Raw genomic sequence first — 21,355 nt, 5'->3', positions numbered from 1 at the left:
AAGAGATTGTGGGAGTGAGGTGAAGCTCAGTGGGAGAAGAAAGGGGGGGCTCAAGAGTTTTTAAAAATTAAAAATTAGAATTTTATTTTTTTAATTAAAATTTTGAATTTTAAAAAATATTCTCTTAGTTATTTCTTTAAAAACATTACATTTTAATCAAATCATCACTTTGTATATGTAAATACATTTATGTTATGCATATGATAATTTAATGTGAAGGTATAATTTTAATTTTGCTAGTTGTTTATGTCACAACTATTAGCATTACATTCAGTGGTATTTGGGGATTATGATTTATGAGTAACAGTAGTGCAAAAAAGCACTGCTGAGGATTCTGTATAGTGTGAAATGGGAGGACGTCAATGGGGGGGGTTTGACACCTTGAGTTACCGCACCGAGTGACACCAACCCTAGGGACACTACTGCTACAAAGCAGATGTTTTATATGTTGTCACCTGAATAATTTTTTTTAAATCCCCATGTTTTAGCAGCCTGATTCTCTATCTATCTATCTATCTATCTATCTATCTATCTATCTATCTATCTATCTATCTATCTATCTACCTACCTACCTACCTACCTACCTACCTACCTACCTACCTATGATAGACAAAAAAAATTGAGACAAAAAATATCCAATATGGTGTAGCGGCTTGAACATTAGACTAGGACTCTGGAGAACAGGGTTCAAATCCCCACTCAGCCATGTAAACCCACTGGTAGACCTTGGGACAGTCACACTCTCTCAGCCTCAGAGGATGGCAATGGCAAACACCCTCTGAGGAAACTTGTCAAGAAAACCCCCATTATAGGCTCACTTTAGTGGTCATCATAAGTCAGAAGTTACTCGAAGGCACACAACAACAATAAATCTGTTGCATTTTAGCACTGGGACACCCACAGTTTATCATACTAGGACAAAAAGTGCCCCATTTCTTTGGTGGCTGAAACCTATTATGGAAAATGAGGGATTAGTTAATGTTTGAGAACACTTTTGATATAGATTGTGATTAATTTGTTGGTTTGTACGTTAAAATGTTATACTGTATTAAACTCAGATAGATTTTTTAAAAATGATGCAGAAAAGCCGGGATGAGTATTCAGATGAGAAACAACCTCTGTGTTCTCTTCAGAGGTGGGAGGACAGCAAGAGCATGGTTACTTTTAGATTGTGAGCCTGAGGGCAGGGAACTGTCTGATTAAAAATAATAATTGTAAGCTGCTCTGAGAGCCATTACGGCTGAAGGGCGGGGTATAAATACCTAAATAAATAAATAAATAAATATTTGGTCCTCCTCAGGTAGAGCCAAACAGAGGAACTGATGTCTTGAGAGGCAGGGATGGAAGGACGTGAACAGACATCCACCAAGAGTTTACTGGAGAGCAGCCAGAGACAGCATTTGGGAACACTGAGTGCAAAGGGAAGATATAAATAAAGAAACAGTGTATGTATGTATGCATATCCCTGCGTGTATATGTACATGCAGGTGTGTGTATACAGTATACACACAAACTGGATATTTGTTAATTACATTATCAGAGATGGTTAAGATTAACATTGTAGCAACTAGGGAGATGAAATGGGGGATAAAATTCTTTTGCTGAAACACTTTGGAGGTTGTAGAGAGGGAGGTAATGAGTGACTACTGAATGAATGTAACTAAACAGAGGTAGATATGTGTGCAAATGAATGAGTATTGGAGGAATGGGTAATGGTTGAGGAATGTATATGTTGTTGTTGGACTGGTTATTTTAATATGATTATGTTAAACTGAGAATAAAGATACCTAAAAAAAAAGAAATAGTGCTAGAAAACTGAATCATTTCTCACTGAAAACAGTCATAATACATTTAACATATAGACAGGCATGGCATGAAATGTGGGGAACCAGACATCACTCAGCCGAAGGCATACACTGGCTTAATGGAGAGCCAGTGTGGCATAGTTGTTTGAGTGTTGGACTAGGACATGAAAACCTGCTGGGTGACCTTGGGCAAGTCACACTCTCTCAGCCTCAGGGGAAGGCAATGGCAAACCCCCTCTGAAGAAACTTGCCAAGAAAACCCTATGATAGGGTCTCCATGAGTCTGAACTTGTAGTCACACAACAACAAACAGTGGACAATACAAACCCTGAAGAATGGTAACATCCAGACTCAGGGTATTATCACTTCAGAGTATAATGAGCATTAAGAGATTTTGCATACAGCCAGGTCAAGCAAATAAAAACATTCTGAACCTTTAGAGACATTTGAAAAGCTCCTTGCAAAACACATCCAGGAGTTATTATTTTCTTTCATCAGCCTCCACATTTTTTATGATTTCCATTTTGGTCTACAGATCTGTGCTTTTTTAACTTGGTGGTGGATTTGGCCTCATTGTTACAGTTTCATTACCTTTCCTAGCAAACCTTCAGCCACAGTAGGGTCTCCTGAAGGCAGTACTCAAATAAAAAACATGGTGGCTTCTTGCAGTTTTGCTGACCTGTTGGAAGTCACCACAACTAACACAATAGACTTCCCACAGTCTTGCCAGAGGGCAACATTTAAGCAACAATTGCTCACTTAAAGCTTCCAGGTGGGCTGTTGTGGTCATGGCCTTGTGTTCTGGTGATGGGGCAAAAACCAAAACACAAAAAACAAAACATATAGGAGCTAGTCAGAGAAGAGCATATATCTGAGAATAATTTGGCCTGTTGGAACATCACCATAACTCAAGAGCTAGTCTGAGTTTTTTGTTTTCAGCATGAAGAGAGGTAACTATATTATTGCTACACTCATGAAACCTGAAGAAGACATTATCCTTTTTGGAAGTTGCTCCTAATTATATGCAGTACTTCACAGATCACATTTTTACAGTTTTGCTGCTCAGGTTCATATCTTAAATGAGTTCAAGGTTCACAAGATCCTCTAACTGTCTGAGCCATCCAGAGGAACAATACAGCTATTTGCTTCTTTTGTGTCTGTTAGTTGCCCTAGGAACACAGCTTCATCCCAGCAGCTAGAGCTAAGCACAGAATAGATTTCTGTGTGATTTGCAGTACATTTCTAATGGATTGAAAATAACAAACAAACAAAAGGATCTTCCTTCTTCCAGCAATCCCATTCCAAATAACATAAAATGAAACCAGGTTGCTGAAATGAGCAACAGGGGAAGGGAAAATTTTGCAATGGGTTCTTTTTGAAAGAACTGGTATCTTAATAAGGATACCATCCATAAATAAATAATGCAGCTCATGAATTTGAAGATTCTTGAGAAAACATGCAAATTATATCACACAAGATCAACTTAAGGGGAGGGTGGTATCTTACATGTAGAATGTTCCCAAAGAAACTTACCTTGGAGGGTCATTCTGACATCAGAAGAGTTATATTCCCAAGCCTTTTAAAAGTCCTCAAATCTTGTAATCCTTAAAACCATGCTTGAATCCGCTGTTTGATTGTCACACAGAAGATTTTTTGTTTCTAAAAGTACAGGTATTTTATTGATCCTATACACCAAAACTTATACAATTTCACTTTCAGGACTATAACTCTCATAAACATCATGGTCATACTGCCTGGGAGAATCTGAGGCCTAAATCCAACTACTAGTCTCATTTGCAATAGACCTGTGCATTTCTGCTTTCAAGTTGCCTTTTGATTTATAGCAGTCCCATTCATTTCATATAATTTTTTAGGCAAGGAAGACACAGAGTTGGTTTTTCCCCCCAGTTTCTTCCTTTGAAATAAAGTCTACAGCACCTAGTATTTATTGGCAGTCTCCAGTATTGGCAGTACTAACCAGAGTTGACCCTGCTACCTATTGATAAGATAGGATCTGGTGCCTTTAGGTTATTTAGGCCCTGGGGTAGACCCATATTCTCCAACATTTCACAGATGAAAAATAGGACACATATTGCCAAGCAATGTCAAAATGTGGTCAAGTTGGCAAACTTTATTAATGAGAACACATAAGCCAGGAAAGGCTGCAGCAGTTTGCTTTTACCTGAGTCTCCTAGGAAGGGCAAGACACCTACTTCTGTCCTCTCTGCCCTGCTGAGTTAATTGATGGCATACTACTTTTGCACTTAGAACTTAGGTCCAAAACACACTGCATAAATAATCAAGTTTAAGATTGCTTAAACCACCTTGGCTCTATGCTAGGGAATTCTGGAAACTATAGTTTTGTAGGACATTTAGCTTTCTCTGTCAGAGAGCTCTGGTGCCACAATAAACTACAATTTCCAGGCTTCCCTAGCACTGAGCCAGGGAAGTTAAAATGGTCTCAAACTGGATTATTCCCGTAGTGTGTTTTGAACCTGTTTGCAGCAAATGAAGTAAGTTAAAGACAAAGGGGGAAAGGAGGAGAGAGAAACCAGGACATTTTTAAAGCAGCAGGAAAAGTGGGATGACAGAGGATTAATTGCAGCTGTCTCTACCAAATCAGGACAGTTGAAAGATTAGACAGTTGAATCCACGAGAACTTAGTAAATCACTACTTTTGTAACTTAAACCGCTTCAGGTTCTGTTGTTAGCTACCGATTGAGCAGCATATAAATACTAATTGGAGTCCAGCCTGATCCTGCTGGTAGGCACTCCCTTCTTTTATATCTGCTTAATTAAGTCCAGGTGCATCTACTTTTACTCTGTGAAACCTGTTATCGAGTTCACTGCTCAGCAGCTGGCTCTCACAGTAGTTCTTCCCAATTTTTGTTCTGAATACTTCAAATCAGTAGCTACACACTGACCTTAAGTGCTCACTAAGACAGTGAGCCAGCAAGCAGCAAAATGACGTTTTCTTTGAAAAGAAATACTAATTGATAAACCACAGAGGTGCCGCCCACCTTTCCAAACAGGCATTTCTTCTAGAGGGCCAGAAAACCGAATGAAGTAATTGCTATAGTTGGTATTATCAAAATCTCATTTAACCCCTGCCATTGCTACCTCCTGGTGCTTCTCTGATATCAGTTGTATTCTCCCTCATGGAGTTTCAGCTTACTGTGTTTCTCAAAACAGATTCATAAAAGGAAATAGTAACCAAAGAACTAGACTGCAGGGTTGAAATGGTTTCTATTTTAAGGAGAACATTTAGATACTTCCTTACTTCACAAGCATTCTAATCTTCAACAGGCCATAGTGAAAAAAACCCAAAACATTGATTTCCTGAAATGTAATTCTTCCTTTCTATCATGACGGTTACTTAATACATATTATTTTTACATTGCTAAGAGTGTGCTGAGTGCTGTAAGATAAAGGGGCTGAACTCTTTAGACCTTCTGTGCTGTTCAGTTCTGGCATGAGAACTTGGCTCTGATGACAGAATAATTGGCCTTGAAAGGATCATGTCAGTGTCAGAATGACACCATGGATGGTGTTGGGTGTCTTTTAAAGAGCTTCACACTGCCTTCTAAAGGTGGGTATATGGAATAAAAAAAGGTCACGATGTCGGGAAAAGAAGATATAACGAATTTGTTTCTGAAACAAGTTCATTATTGTTGTTTGGTTTTTATGTGCTTTCCAAAAGTTTTCCGATGCATGTTAAACCTATCCAGTAGAGCAAGTGTATGACATCCTCAATCAGGATTGACATATTTAGTGCCATTACTTCATCACCATAATCAGTGTTTTCATCACGTGGCCTAGCTGCTTTCTTGATTCCTAGAAAAGGAAAGTGAAGTCATTCCTACATGATGTAATGTTACATGGAATACATGTAAGTATGCATTCTTTACCTTTTCAAGATCTAAATGAGTCAAGAAGACTCAATATCCACAGATTCTTTATTCACAAATTCAGTTATCCATGGCATTAAAATATTTCCAAAAATATATAAATTACAGTAAGCAAACCTTGATTTTGCCATTTTATATGAAGGATAGCATTTTACTATGCCGTTGTATATAATGGGACATGAGCATCCATGGGTTTTGATATCCACATGGATCCTGGAACCAAATCTCAGAGCAGTGATTCCCAAAATGGGCAGCATGCGCCCCCCAGGGAGGCAGTGGAACGATCCAGGGGGGCAATGAGGAGGAAAGGGGGCAGCAGGGGGACTGTCAGTCAAAGTACTGGTATGCAAGAAAAACAAGGGGAACCGTCAGCCTTTAGTACCATGGTGGGGTTGAGAGTTGCATGAAATTTATTTTCAGAGTTCCATAAAAATACAATACAGCCTCACTGATAATTTAATGTGGTGGTTTAGCTGCACTTTTCACTGGTGGTGGCAGTGGCCACTGGGAAACTCTTGTGACACTTGGGCACAGGGCATTGCTTCTGTGGCTTGCAGTGGCACCATTTTGGGACAGATTGACTGACTTGAGCAAGGAGTTGGACCACGTGGCAGTGGGGGAGAAGTGGCAGCAAAAGGGAGCTTTCAGATTTGGAACTCTGCTTAGGTTTTGTGAGCTTTGCTAGCACTTGGCTGGCAAGTAGGAGCTACTCTGCTGCTCCTGTTTTCTTTCATCAGACAGGCTGAGAGAAAAGATAACAGACAAAGCGTGTGTGTCTGTCTGGGAACTCTTGAAACTGTGTGGGGAAGCCACCTCTCTGATGAAAGAGAGGGAGGAATATTGGGGTTGAATCCTGGAAAGGATCCTTCACCTTGGAGCACTCCTGTAGTTAAACTCTCTCCCTTTTCCCATCTGTGCGAGTCTCTAGTCCAGGGCATGTGGCTTCTGTAAACCCACTATACACACTTTGGCTGCACTCCTCTCTGGCCCAACAAAGAAGGATTGAGAGTCCTTTCTCACCAGGGAGAAACTTCTCCCTTTGCACCTTGGGAGCAGCAACCAAGCAATTGGCTGAGCAGTGACCAAGAGGCCTCTTGCCCGCACTAGCCTTTGCTGGAGGGTTGGCATGGGTGAGAGGCTTATCAGTTGCTGTTCAGCCAGCTTGGTTGCAGTTCCCAGGGTGGCTAGGTGCAAAGCGACCAAGATTGGTTATTTTGAATTTGCAGAAGAACAATAGACATAATATCAAGAAATATGCATGGGGGTGGGAGTGCTAGGGTTATTGCCCAAGACAAAAGAGGTTGGAATCCACAAAACGTTTGGGGACCACTGTCCCAGAGCATACCAAGAGGTAACAGAAGATACATTTTTTTGTATGAGCACACTGTAAACCAATTTGAGGAACCAACTTGCCTTAATAAGTATGAACTGGTATGGGTTCAGAGAGCACTGATATTATGTTTACTGACTTCATCATTTTGTTCCATCTAATTTGAAGGTCTTCCACAAATAATTTGTGACCATATGACTATTTTTACAGCCAATGTGTTACCATGTGCTATAAATGGAATGAAGGAAAAATCCAAAGTAAGCTACTGAACTCTCTTTCCTAATTTCCATAAATTTGAGATTTCAACACTACTTCTATTAAGCAAGAGTAGATCAGGTCCTCCTTCCAATAAATGTATGTGTATATAAATGCCAATGGCCTTTGCACTTATTACACACATGCAAAAAGGATTGGGATCAGAATCTCATGTGTATTTATGAAAAGCAAGTCTTTTAAAACACAAGTATCAAACATGGTATAGTGGTTTAAACTCTGGGACTCTAATAATAATAATAATAATAATAATAATAATATTTATACTCTGCTCTTCAGCCAAAAGGCTATCTAGAGATCAGGGTTCGATTCACAGCTTGAGGATAAAAATGCATTGGGTGGCCATGGGCAGGTCACACTCTCTCAGCCTCAAAATATGGCAATGGCAAATCCTCTCTGAAGAAAATTGCCAAGAAAACCCTATTATAGATTCACCTTAGGGTCACCCTAAGTAAAAAATGACTTGGAGGCAGACAACAACAAACGTATACAATGCATAAATGGAATATCTAAAACTCTAAATGGGATGAGTAATATCTATATTGATATCTACCAGAGACAAGTAGTCCTACAGAATTAAAATCTCCCTTCTTAACATTCGCTTGCCTTTAATAGCAGTCACAATCGAATCCTCATAACATTTTTTCAACCAATTAGCTTTGTGCTAGGAGAATTTTAATTTGCTAAATGTCTGTGTGGGAAGCTGCTGTTAATGTCAAAGGAGCATGGACCAAGGGGAGGGAGAAGACTGTATTCCTATCATCTCTACTGATTAAACAAAACAAAGCCAAAAATAAAATAAAAATAAAATCAGGATGAATCTGTTTCCCTTGGTCATCTTTAAATATAGAAATACTCCCAAACCACACTGCATATTTTGCTATAAACAAACCAAATTAAAGAAAGAGACAGAAGCAAATTCTAGTTATGATGCTTGTTTTCCAAAGTGTGAGATAGGGATCTTAATTCCAGTTATTACTGAATCCCAAAGTTTTGGTTTGTGGTATGTTTGTTTGGTGTACATGCAAATTCTCTACTTTAAGCAATAATTTTAGAGGGTGAAGCATAATCAAATTACAAAACTATTTTAATTTTCATTTCTGGAATTCACATATGTGTCTTTCTCATACTGGTTGTCTCAACAATTAGAATTTGTTTTCACAAATGATGAATCAGCTTAACACAATGGTGTTCAAGAGCTGAATTCTGAATTAACAGGAATGCTAAGGGATGTTCATGATACATAGTATCAGTGCACTAATAGCCACCTCTGTTGTGTTCAAGCATGCATTGTACACTTCTGGTAGAGGCTTCCAAAATGTTCTCATCAGGGAGGAATGGACAATATGGGTGTGAGAGACCAATTCCTCATGAGCTCTCTCTCTCCAAATTAACTCGTGTACTGCCAGCAAAGAAAATGGGTTAGGTTAATGGCTAAAGGCCATTCTGGAAGGTATGTGGCTTTAACTAGATACTGATTACAGTGACAGCTGAAGACTTATGTTCATAAGAGAAGATAGGCTGGATAAGATCCCAGCCCCTATATAGAAATAATGTAAATCAGCATTCATTAATATATGATGATTGCCAGCCAAAATGAACGGGTATGATTTGGCCAGAATTCTCCATGTGCTTTGCTTTATTTGCTCTTTATGTTTGTTCTTCATTTTCAGTGTATTGATTTTTCTAGGAATGAATTTACAGGGTCCAAAGGGCATAGGCACAGGAAGGAAATGGGAGACTAGGGGGAGGTGTAAATTTCTCTCAGAAACCTCCTCCAAGTTATCAGTTGCAGCATCAAGCTAAGCCTAAGAAATGAGAGCAGAGAGACTTGTAATACTTTTTAATGATCCTAGCTCACTTATCAGAAATACTATGCTACTAGTAACAACCTCTGAGAGACTCCGTCTAGCACGGAGGCCTTGAGGCAGAGTAGGGATTTTGTGTTGACCTTCTATATCTCTGGTGTCTAACAGCCTCACTACCTAAACTGAATGTGGTGAAGTTTCAGATTCCTCCTGTGTTTTTAGTATGTATACTGAGTCTGTCCTTTCTGGAAGAGCTTGCAATTTAATGGCTGTTATAACGCTATCTGTCTCAGGTAATATATAGTCCAGTGCATTTGGGAGGCCAAACTTTGGACTTTCTTTACTGATGTAAACGACAAAGATATCACCAAAAATGTCTCCTTTACAGACAATTTGACCTGGTGACTTGACCAAATGTGACTTCTTGGCAGTTTGTTAAAGCAATATGAAATGAATGAAATAAAGGTATGCTGATTTGTTGGTACCAGGAGGCACATGTGTGGAACTGTTGATAGCTCAGTATCAACCTCCTTCCTGCTTCTGTTCCTTCACTGGTGGTGCTGCCACTGTTTCCAGTTTTACCACTGGCACATTTATTGCTCTCTCTTTCTGCTCTTCTCAACGAGACCCTGTCCCATTTGTTCATCCAGCAACAGAAGACTTCTGCAGGATGGAAGGGATAGAGGTAAGTTAAAAGACTGTGTTTGGGGGCTGTGTGACTGAAGATATTTTTTAAATGTTAGCATTACTTATTTGTGAACTGTTTGAATAATTTTACTGTACCTTTTAGCTGGAAACACACCTTCCCTGAGCGCTATCATCAACAAAAGTACAGTCAGCCCTCCTAGCCACAGATTCAACCATTGACTTTAAAATACTGTATTCAAAAAATATGCAAACTCCAAAAAGCAAACCCTGATTTTGCCATTTTATATAAGGGACAGTATTTTACCATGCCATTGTATTTAGTGGAACTTGAGTATCCATGGATTTTGGTATCTACATAGGCTCTGGAACCAAACCCCAGCAGATACAAAGGGCCCTTGTATAACAAAATATGATGGTGGTGGTTCTAGAAGAAGCTGCTTCCTTATTTGTTTAGTGTCTTTATGCTCTGCCCTTCAGTCAAGAAGGACATTTTAAAAATTATCAGTCTGACAGTTCCCAACCCTTAGGTTTACAATCTGAATGAGATAGGACTCACAAGGAAAAGTGGGATGCCGGGGTGGCGGTTACAGATGCTGGCTGCTCTTCTCTCCCTCAAGCTAGAGCCATGGCAATTGGAAGGGCCTTCATCAGCCAATGGCCCAAGGCAAGATGGAGCTATGCCTGGCTCTTTAGCCACAAATAAACCTTTCCACAAGTCTTCAAAAAGCCTTCTAAAAGAATAACAAACTTTTTTTCTGCCTCCTGGAATTCAAGCAGTAATTAATGCAATATAATTCTCATTTAATACTTAAAATTTTGCTTACAGATAGTTCATATATTTTGCTCCAACATCTGCAAGGTTGGTTTCTGAAAATGTGGGAGGAACTGACAGCCAGTCATGTCAGGTTTCATCTTTGGTGCCTTGGCACTTAAGTGACTTGTGGGAGGAGGTTAATCATTGTGTACAATAAAGTTTTATGGGAACACAGTAAAATGTTTGGTTGAATCAAGGTAAATAAATAAATAAATGTTAATGCATGGAGTGGCTCTTAGGAAACTCTATTAACAGAATCTCATTTTTGAAATAGATATAAAGTGCAGCATTATGTCAGTGGTCCAATCAAGTCTAGGTATTACATATAAATTTCAGTTGGTAATAGCTATTCACAATCTAATAGAGAGATCCATTAAGTGTTAATAATACAGCTTCAACTCAACTTTCTGTATGACAGTCGGAGTCAAGCCTAAATTCTTCCCATTGCTCAGGAGGTTGGCTTAGCCTGCTCTGTCTACAGGTTTGTTGTTTTTAATTGATCTCGACATGGTGACCCTGTGAATTAGGCATTTCCAAGACCCCCTGTTAAAAATACAGAACATATAAAATCCATAAATCCTCCCCTCCTTAAAAAAGTATTAAATCCAATACAGTATTTAAAAAGGCACAAAACAAAAAATACACAAGCAAACATACAAGTTAAAAACTGACCAAAAGGTCAGCAACATCACACCCGCAAACAATCAGTGGGAGCAGCAGTATCTTTCCCAGATGTTCTTCTAAGGCCGGGTTTTCTATTCTGGGAAGGCCTGCCAGAAGAGAGCCATCTTAACAGCCTTTTTAAAGCTGTTCTCTACCACTGTACTCAGATCCTGCGGGTTCAGACCTGTGACCTCCCTGATTGAGTCTAGCAATCTAGCATGTGGTCTTCCTCTCTTTCTACTGCCTTCTGCCTTTCCTAGTATTACTATCTTTTCCACTAGTACTATGGTTAGGGTTGCCATAAATGAGGAGCTCCGAACCGGGACAAATGTAGGACAAGGCTTAAAAATGTAGGACCATTTTTTTTTTAAAGGTCCTACATTTTAAAACCTTGTCCTCCTCCTCCTTCCTGGCTTGGGAGGAAGCCTCGGCCTCCTCTCAGGCCGGGAAGGATGAAAGGGCTGCTCCTCATCGCGGCGATCACCGCGGTGGGAAGCAGCCTCCTCCCGGCCCCCACTCCCTTTCCCGGGCTCTGTGAAGGCTTGGGCCTCCATAGGGGCCGGGAAGGAGGGAGGAGAGCGCCCGCGATCGCCGCGATCGCGGGCGGCCCCCACTCCCTTTCCCGGCCTCTGTGAAGGCTTGGGCCTCCATAGGGGCCGGGAAGGAGGGAGGAGAGCGCCCGCGATCGCCGCGATTGCCGCGATCGCGGGCGGCCCCCACTCCCTTTCCCGGCCTCTGTGAAGGCTTGGGCCTCCATAGGGGCCGGGAAGGAGGGAGGAGAGCGCCCGCGATCGCCGCGATCGCCACGATTGCGGGCGGCCCCTACTCCCTTTCCCGGCCTCTGTGAAGGCTTGGGCCTCCATAGGGGCCGGGAAGGAGGGAGGAGAGGGCCCGCGATCGCTGCGATCGCCGCGATCGTGGGCGGCCCCCACTCCCTTTCCCGGCCTCTGTGGACGCCCAAGCCTCCATAGAGGCCGGGAAGGAGGGCCAGGGCCGCCTGTCATCGCGGCGATCGCCGCGGTGGCAAACGGCCTCCCCCTCCTTCCTGGCCTGGGAGGAAGCCTCGGCCTGCTCCCAGGCCGGGAAGGAGGCGGAGGCCGCCCCTCATCGCGGTGACTGCCGCGGTGGCAAGCGGCCTCCTCCTCCTCTCGGTCTGGGAGCAAGCCTCGGCCGGCTCCCAGGCCGGGAAGGAGGCGGAGGCCGCCCCTCATCGCGGTGATCGCCGCGGTGGGAAGCGGCCGCCTCCTCCTCCTCCTCCCTGGCCTCGCTGGGGCCCGGGAGGGAGCGTCTCCGCGGCTGGAGCTCCAACCGCGGAGAGCCCTCCCAGGCCTCAGCAAGGCCTTGGAGCCGCCGCGGGGCCTGATGTGGCCGCGGTGGGCGGGGCCGTCCCGGTTTGGGCGCCAAACCGGACCGGGACCAGGATGGCACCGCCCAAACCGGGATTGTCCCGCCCCCCGGCGGGATATGGCAACCCTAACTATGGTAGTATGGCATCTTGTTGATGTTCCTTCCTCCTGTCTTCATACCTCCTCGTTCTGAGTTTAAACCTGCTCTTCATATGATATTTTCTGCATTTTCTGCATACAAGTTGAACAGGTAGGGTGATAGAATACATCTTTGTCTGATCCCTTTGTCAATTGGGAACCATTCTGTTTCTTCATATTCTATTCTAACAGTAACCTCTTATCCTAAGTACAGATTTTTCATTGATTTTGTTGTCGTTGTCGTTAACTGCTTTCAAGTTGACCCTGACTCATATCAACTCCATGGAGGAAACATCTCCAAGACGCTGTATCCTTTACTGTGTTGCTTAGGTCCTGCAGACTCAGGCCTGTGACTTCACTGATTGAGTCTACTACTCATCTGGTGTGCTCTCTTCTTCTCTTTCTACTGCCTTCTACCTTTCCTAGCATTGTTGTCTTTTCTAATGAGTCATGCCTTCTCAAGATGTGGTCAAAGAGCCTCAGCTCCATCATATTGGATTCCAGGGAGAATTCAGGCTTCATCTGTCCTAGGACCCATTTCTTTGTCTTTTTGGTTGTCCACTGAATCCTCAGCACTCTTCCCCAGCACCACATCTCAAATGTGATTTTCTTCCTATATAGGACATGAGAATTGGACAGTGAAAAAAGCTCCCGCCAGCCCCTCCCTCCTCTGCTCAATGCCCCCTCTGTTTTTCCACTGCCATCATTGCCTCTTCCTTTGTTACTTCAGCCTCTTCTTGCTCTGTTGTCACCTCTCTCTCTGCCCTCTTCCTTCTGCTGAATGTGGTTGGCTGGGTGAGCCCTTGCTCTCCCCCTTTACTCTCTTGGTAGCTGGACAGCTGCAGCAGCAAATGGTGGTCTGGGTTAGCCCCTCATTCTTCCCTCTTCCTTTCCTGGTTGCAGCAGTTGTGATGATGTCTTGGTCTAGCCCCATTGCTCCCACCTTTGTAAAAAAGGAATTTAAAGTTGTAAAAAAAAAAACTATCCTGCTTTATGTTTCTAGCCAGAAAAAGGAAGTAAGTGACAGAGAAAAGGGACTTGAAACAGAGCAGTCTTGGATTTAGGCCCAAAACAGACAGGCCAAAAGTGCTGCCTTCGGGCCAATCCAGGGGTATGGTGTTCAGGTGATGCATACCCCCAGATTGGGCCGAAGCTGCGCCTAAGGCTTCCCAAATCCAGCCACAAAAATGAATTCCTTGCCAGCAGTCTGTTGTGGATTATGGCAGTGACTGGCTTTGGGACTGTGGTGTCTGGTCACCTCAGTTCTGCGCTGGTCAGGTCATACTCATGGCTGATGTGGCCAGAGGCCACTCCAAGCCACCTGTCTGCTTGACAGCTAGGTATAGGTCTCAGTGAGGACTCTTAGTATAAGTCTATGAAGATTAGAAGCAAACAGCATCCATATTCATTCATTAATGTTTGCCTCTTTGTTCCCCTCACAATTTATTTTACAGAAACAACGAAAGCCCTCCTTAACCTCTATATACCCTAAAAAGCATGTCTATTTCCACTGCCAATTCTTCAAATCTCATAACACCATAAAACATGTGTAATAGCACACTCTAATATGTTCTGTAAAAGGTTTGTACTCTGTCCCAGAGCTACAGCTCCTACAAAATTTATTTATTTATTATAGTTATTATTATACCCCATCCCCCCCCCAAATAGGGCTACAAATCAGCTTACATATTAAAAAACTACAGTTGAAAACATACAAAAATGGGCATTAAAATAGAATTAACCTAGTAGAGTATTAAAATACATAACTCATTAAAAGAGTGAAATGCAATGTAAAAGATAAAAGTGTTTAAAAACAGTACATATGAAAACAGTAAAAATAAGACTATGTACAGACCTCTAAAACCTTCAAATCCAGTATCACAGAACATTAAGAGCTCAGTTTCAACCATCTATAAAGGCTTGGCAGCACACTTTTAAAAAAACTTGCCACTGAAAGGACAGCAAGTACAGTGCCATCTTGACCGCTCTTGGAAGGGAATTCCAAAATCTGAGAGCTGCCACCAAGAAGGTCCTCTCCCTTGTTCCCACCAGATGAGCCTGAGAGGATGGTGGGACCCAGAAGAGGGTATCTCCAGATGATCTTAAAACTCTGATGGATTCACACAGGGAGATATGGTCCTTCAAATAGCCTGGACCCAAGTCGTATCGGGCCTTAGGTCAAAATCATCACAAAAAGTTTCCATTTCAGTCCTGTGGCTTACAATTGATAGTGTACACATAGCTTGAAATACTTTATTTTATTGATCTTAAATTAAGACAGTTGCTCCATCTGCTAGTATGGCCTTTATTATTATTTATTATTATTAAAGAGTAGCCAAAATGCACCCCTCTACTGTTATTAGCCTATGGTTTCCAGCAGCCATAGACATCATAGCCAATGCTGAAGGATCTTGATGGTTGAAATCTAGCAACACCGGGAAGTTTTCTCATTCCTGACACCTCTCATGTCTCAACATTTGCTGCTAGAGTGCTGGATGAGATGCAGACTCAAATTCCTCAACAATAAATTTATCCATCCCCTAATTCTGTGACTATTGTGTTGGAAGAGACAAAGCAGTCTTGTCTTCTCACGGTCTCCAGAGGGCATCATAGCCTGTGCAGCTCCATGAAGAGATATTAGAAACAACCCAGCCAGCTTCACCTCATCTAAAAGGGAAAAAACATGCTCTGTCCAGCTCCACATCACAGATGGGAGAGCCAGAAAGTGTTACTGTTCTAAAGATGGTGACCCTGTATTTCCAATAGAGGACTTCTTTATCTTAATTAACAGCAGGAATTCTTAAGCAATATGGTTATTACACTCTGTCACACTTGGCAAAAGCACAAACAGGGTAGGTTCACTTTAGGTTGGCTATATGTCAGGAAAAAAATGAAGGCACTCAACAACAACAAAACAACACTACCAGCCCTTGTGACCTCTGTATGCATCCAAGTCACTCTGTGTACACCTGGAGCAGTTAATTAGCTCTTTACTTATTGTACCTACTAGCTTCCTTTAAAAAAAAACCCCAAAGACTGCTTCTTTGGATTTTGTAGTGATCCCACTCTCATAATTATTGAAACAGACATAAAACAGTCAGAAAGCAGTGAGATGGAAGAAGGGCCAACTTCTTTTACCCCTGTATGACATTGGTTGTGAAAAGTAGATAACGCTTATCCCACTTTAAATCCAAATGGTAAATACACACGAATAAGAAATATATGTCTGCTCCTATTATATATTGGTTGCCCGAATTATAAAACCCAGCAGAACATAGAAGCTGGTCAAGGGAGCAGCAGAATTATAGCTGTGGAATACTCTCCACTATGTTCCCAAGTTGTTCAAGATGCTCCATGACAGCCCACAGTCTTTTTTCTGCCATGCTCCTTAGTCACTCAGGACAATTTCTGACATTGTACCACTGTAGCTTTATTTTATTTTATAAATGGGGAGGCAATGGCAGCTTCATAACAAAATGTTGACCTGCTACCACCTCCTTTTTCATTTTCTCTGAGTTAAAAATGGTGCTGGTGACAAGCATTTTGGCTTGTTAGTTTAGTTTAATTTCATTTAATATATCAGGCAGGACAGAGCACATTGTAGGTGTCAAGGGCAGGATTTGTAGGCACTAATCAACAGAATTAAGACTCCACAGTCTACTACAAGGTGGAGAACATATTGTTCTCTGGTGGTGACTACTGCTCCCAGGTCAGATAGTTTCAGCCCAATTTGTCCACACTGGAGATTCCAGAGAGAGTGGTTGGATGTGACAACTTTTTCAACAATATTGCCCAAAATTAAGTCTAGATGAGCTTTAAAAAACACACACATGGGGACAGCTCTGCTTGTGAGTACCTGTGTAACGTGCCCTGATTTAATATTTGTACTGCAGAAGCTGTTGGTTGCTCTTTACGCTTTGATGACTGCATATGTTATTTTTATTTCAAAACTATACAACAAAGATAACAGTTCCCATAATCCCTAGTCATACTAACTGGGGGTGATGGGAATTAGAATCAATAACATCTGGAGGGTCATTGGTTCTCCACTCCAGGCATCTATTCAGATGCTTACAAATATATGACTTAGGTAGGACAAATGAGGATATCCCTATCCTCCTGCTAATTGAAAGACAGGAACAATCCTAAGTTTAAAACCTGCCCTGATTGGCTTTGTTAATACTTTTCTGCTTAGCCATTTATAAACTTTAAAAGACAACTCCAGCAGAGACAGACCACCTCTTTTCCACTGTCTATTATTTTCCATATGAAACCTTTTTAGCTGCCTTACTCGTGACTCATATTGTCAATGGATTTTAACAGAATGTACCTGTGTGTGGTTGCATTGTGATCTTAACCCTGTAGATAGATAACCATAGGAGCTTTTTTTTTCTCCCTTGAGTGATTGATCTAATTAACTTAAATTAGAGTAATATGAGTAAAATAACTCACAAGGGAAGTATTTACACATTCAGGGCTCTGAAGTGCTAGACTTCAGACTGGCACTTTTTTCCCCCTTCCTAGTTTCACTAAATGCATCACAGCTCCACCAACTCACCAGATCCTCAAGGCTGCTAAGAGGCTAAGCTAACTTCTTAATTGTGCAGCTTGTGCACATATTTGGCCAGACAGATTGGCTAGCATGCGTAAGAGAAAGTGGCAAGTATTAGCCATTGGAGCAACTGCAATTCCAATTATCAGGGCACCCTTTGTTGCACAAGTTACATAATAAAATAAACCTTAGAGGCTGAAGGGACACCAGCTATACTAATTATGTTTGCATATGTAGAACATAACAAGAAACCAGATCTGTTCTGCTGGCTGGGGATAATGGGAACTGTAGTCGAATAAATTTTAAAGGTGTCAAATAAAGGTTGATAACAGTCCATCCTGACAGAAAGGAGGATAAACAGTAACAAAAGTAGAGAAAGTAACTGGTTTCTGCATTCAGCTACGATTTTCTTAGCAAGGCTGTTTCCAGGGTTTGCTTTTTGGAGACTCAGATGGTATAAGTATTTGGCAACCTGCTGCATGGCACAGTCTCAGTCAGTTTTTGCTTAACTGCCAGTATTTGTAGAGAGACACTCTAAAGACTGATTCATCTCTTGTTTTCACACATCCTAACATTTATCTCACACTGTTGCATTTCCAACATCTAACCATACACAGATTTCTGTGCCCCAATCCTACTTCTAGCCACATTACTCAATTTCTTCTGAGTATTTAAAGGAAAGAGGATATAGTAGCTTTTCTTTAGTGAGAAGCACCATGTTCAGTATGACATGTAGATGCTTCACTACTGCAAAGGTTGAGCGAAAAGATTTCAAGGAGAATCAGGGGAAATGGGAAAAAATAATTTAAATAAAATAAAATAAACCTGCACTTCAAGAGTATGTGAATAGTTAAGAGAAAGGATTATTGAAATGCCTGACAGTAATACTAAAGATGCTATCTGAGAAAGTCTCATAATGCTAGTTCAACCACTGTTTCCCCAAAAGGTAGTAGGAAGTGCAATAGTTGTGTTTTCTAGGGAGAAAATACCTGTAACAAGGTTTTCTCTTGATGGCAATTGACAACAGAGAAAAACACAGGCAGATAAGATGGCAGGATAGAGATTTAATTATGATTTGAATTTATGAATATTAGAGAGGTTAAGTGTGAATAAGTGGCATGGGTTTACCTAAAAGCCTTGGTTTATGCCACTCTCATCACCCCACTGTAAATTGTGGGGGAATCATAATATAGCAGGATGGAAAAAGTGTTGACTATGCACTGCATGTGGTCTCCAGATCTCTCCTTTTGCAGATCCTGGAAACCTCAAAAATGTCATGATTTTTGGATAAAGTTAGTGCAAGGGGGGAGAACTATCTATGCTTACTATTTCTTGTCACTTGTTTTCCTTTAAACACATGAATTCTGCTAAATGGCAACAGTATTTTTCCTTAAACAGTGGACTTATAGGCATACATTGTACAAATGCTTACAGAGATTTCACAAGGTCAGCACCTGTCAGAGCTGAGAATAGATCCTTTCACAGATAACCCAGCCTCAAGTGGACAAGCCTGGTAAAAATACTCATTTGTTTCAATCTGTGAGATATACCATGAAAAGTCAAAAGAGGTCACCACATCCATCCTCTTTTAACAGATTGGCTGCTTTTAAAAAATGGGAGAGGATGAAGAGAGAGATGTTTTATCTCACTGATGAATTTATCCCACTGATGAAATGCTTCTGGTTGTATGTATGACTTTTTTTTTTAATTTCTCATGATGACACTGTATTGGAAGCTGATTAAAAATCAGGATTACATTTTAAATTTACATTTATATTCACAACTATATTTACACTTTATTTTTTAAAAAATTCTATGTAGGAAATTATATTAAGCGCTTGCTATGTTTTTGCATGCTTGAAAAGGCCGTGAAATTACAGCCATAACCTTAAAAGCATGTTGTTATGGTCGCATCCCAAAGCATACAGACACACCGCCTTGCCACTGGATTGTTGTCAAAGGCAGAGTGGTAGACCTAAGCCCCAGATCTGTCTGTCCCATGGAATAGACACACTGATGTATAAGGAATGTAATTCTGCAGTACAAATACTAGGCAACTCCTACTTTTTCTAAGGTCCACAATTGGTAGATGGTACAAATTGAACAGCAGCACTGACAACTAACAGCCTTGGGGTGAAAGATCTAAGGTTAAGGAGGAGGCCATTTCGTAAACCTTTTAAGAATCTGATGAATCCTATTGATGCTTTCCCAATAATAATAATAATAATAACAATAATAATAATTAGAAGTATGATTTATTTATATAGTGCCACCACTTTACAGGTAAAAGGCTAATAATAAAATCTAGTTCTCCGCCCACAGATTTATAATCTAATTAAGACATGATACAAAAAGAAAAGGAAATAGCAATATGGGAAGGGACTGCAGAAAAATGCACAGGAACATAGTTTTCAAGGTAAGATGTAAGTGAAGGAAAAATGTGCCTGATTTACAGACCCTCTGAAGTCTACCTATATATCACCTAGGCCCAAAACAGATGGCCTGGACGGCACTCTGGCCTCAATCAGGCCAGGACCGTGGGGACTGTGTGGCTCACTCCCAAAATCGGCTGCCAGCAGGAGTGGATTTAATCTGCTCCTAGAAAGTCCATTTCTTGCCGCCTTAGTGTGGCCTTGGAGTGGCTTCCAGCCACTCTGGGGGCCTGTGTTATCCGAACATCCCTCCCCTAAAGCAGCCTGAAGCCATTTCTTTTGGCCTGTCTGTTTCAAACCCTAGTGTTCCATAGAACACAAGTTTAGAACCTTGTCTATTCTCCAAAAATGGATTAAATCAGTGTGAAGTTGAAGGCTTTTATTGAGGACATCCAAAGTTTTTTGAGTTTTTCAGGTTATACGGCTGTGTTCTGGAAGAGTTTATTCCTGACGTTTGGCCAACATCTGTGGCTGGCATCTTCAAAGAATGCTGGCATGGAAGTGAGAGGAGTATACAGTATGTACTATTTGGCCGTTGGTTGAGAGGCAGTGATTTACATGTTAATCTGTGTTGGTCTGTTGTTGAGTGGCAAGGCCTCACGGTGTCCATTTAACTAGTGATCCATTGTCTGCTGGGACAAAGGATCGGGTGGGGAGGGTTCTCAGCAGACAATTGATCACTAATTAAATGGATATCGTGAGGCTTTGTCATTCAGCAACAGACCAACACACAGATTAACATGTAAATCACTTTCTCTCAACCAATATACCCCATTCACTTCCATGCCAGCATTCTCTGAAGATGCCACCCACAGATGCTGAATAAACTCTTCAAGAATGCAGCCACATAGCCCGAAAATCCCACTCAGCTAGCTCCAGCCCTAGATATATTTACTTAGAAGTAAAGGAAGTAAAGAAAATGAAGATCAACGGGACATAAGTATATGAACAAGATTTTGTGTTCCTTAAGTGTTGTGTACTGAAAATTAATAAAGATTATTTGACAAGAGAAGTAAGCTCCATCTAATTCAGTGGGGTTTAATTCTGAATAAAGATGCAGGAGATTGGGCTCCATAGCTGCAATCCTACTTTCTAATAAGTTCCACTGAATTTACTGCGGCATAAACATGTTTAGCACACTGCTCCATGTATACGTCATAGCATTAAAACGAACAGAATGTTGTAATTGAATCCTGCGCTGGCTTATTTGGAAGTAAACCCCAGTCTTCATGAAATTTATTTTCCTATATACAAGAAACTTGCAGCCTTATAAATTTTCAACCTTGGCTGGAGAAGATCACGGGCAATATTTATGCAATGATGGCGTGTGCTCCCAATCCCAAAAGTTTAGGCTGAGTAAATATTCATAAATCTAAAACACAACCAATTAAAACAAGCAACGGAGTGCCCATGGTGCATTAAAACCAATAATGAAGGTTATGTAACTGTTATATTTCAGATTGATGTTTTTAGGTAGTCCACCATGAGAAAAGTCACCCCATCCTCATCCCTTGACTGTGTATGCTTTGAAGGTTAATGGATCTGAAACTAATTTGAAAATGGTTTGATAATTGGGAGGTGAAAGTGTCCTAGAGTATTTCATTATTTCCCTTTTAAAGAAATGGAATAAAAATGATG

This window comes from Sceloporus occidentalis, unplaced genomic scaffold, assembly GCF_023333645.1.
Source record: "Sceloporus occidentalis isolate IW3139 unplaced genomic scaffold, rSceOcc1.0.p SCAF_7, whole genome shotgun sequence".
In the NCBI taxonomy this organism is placed as follows: domain Eukaryota; kingdom Metazoa; phylum Chordata; class Lepidosauria; order Squamata; family Phrynosomatidae; genus Sceloporus; species Sceloporus occidentalis.
The sequence above is the reverse complement of the archived record's forward strand: the minus strand, read 5'-3'. Positions refer to the sequence as shown.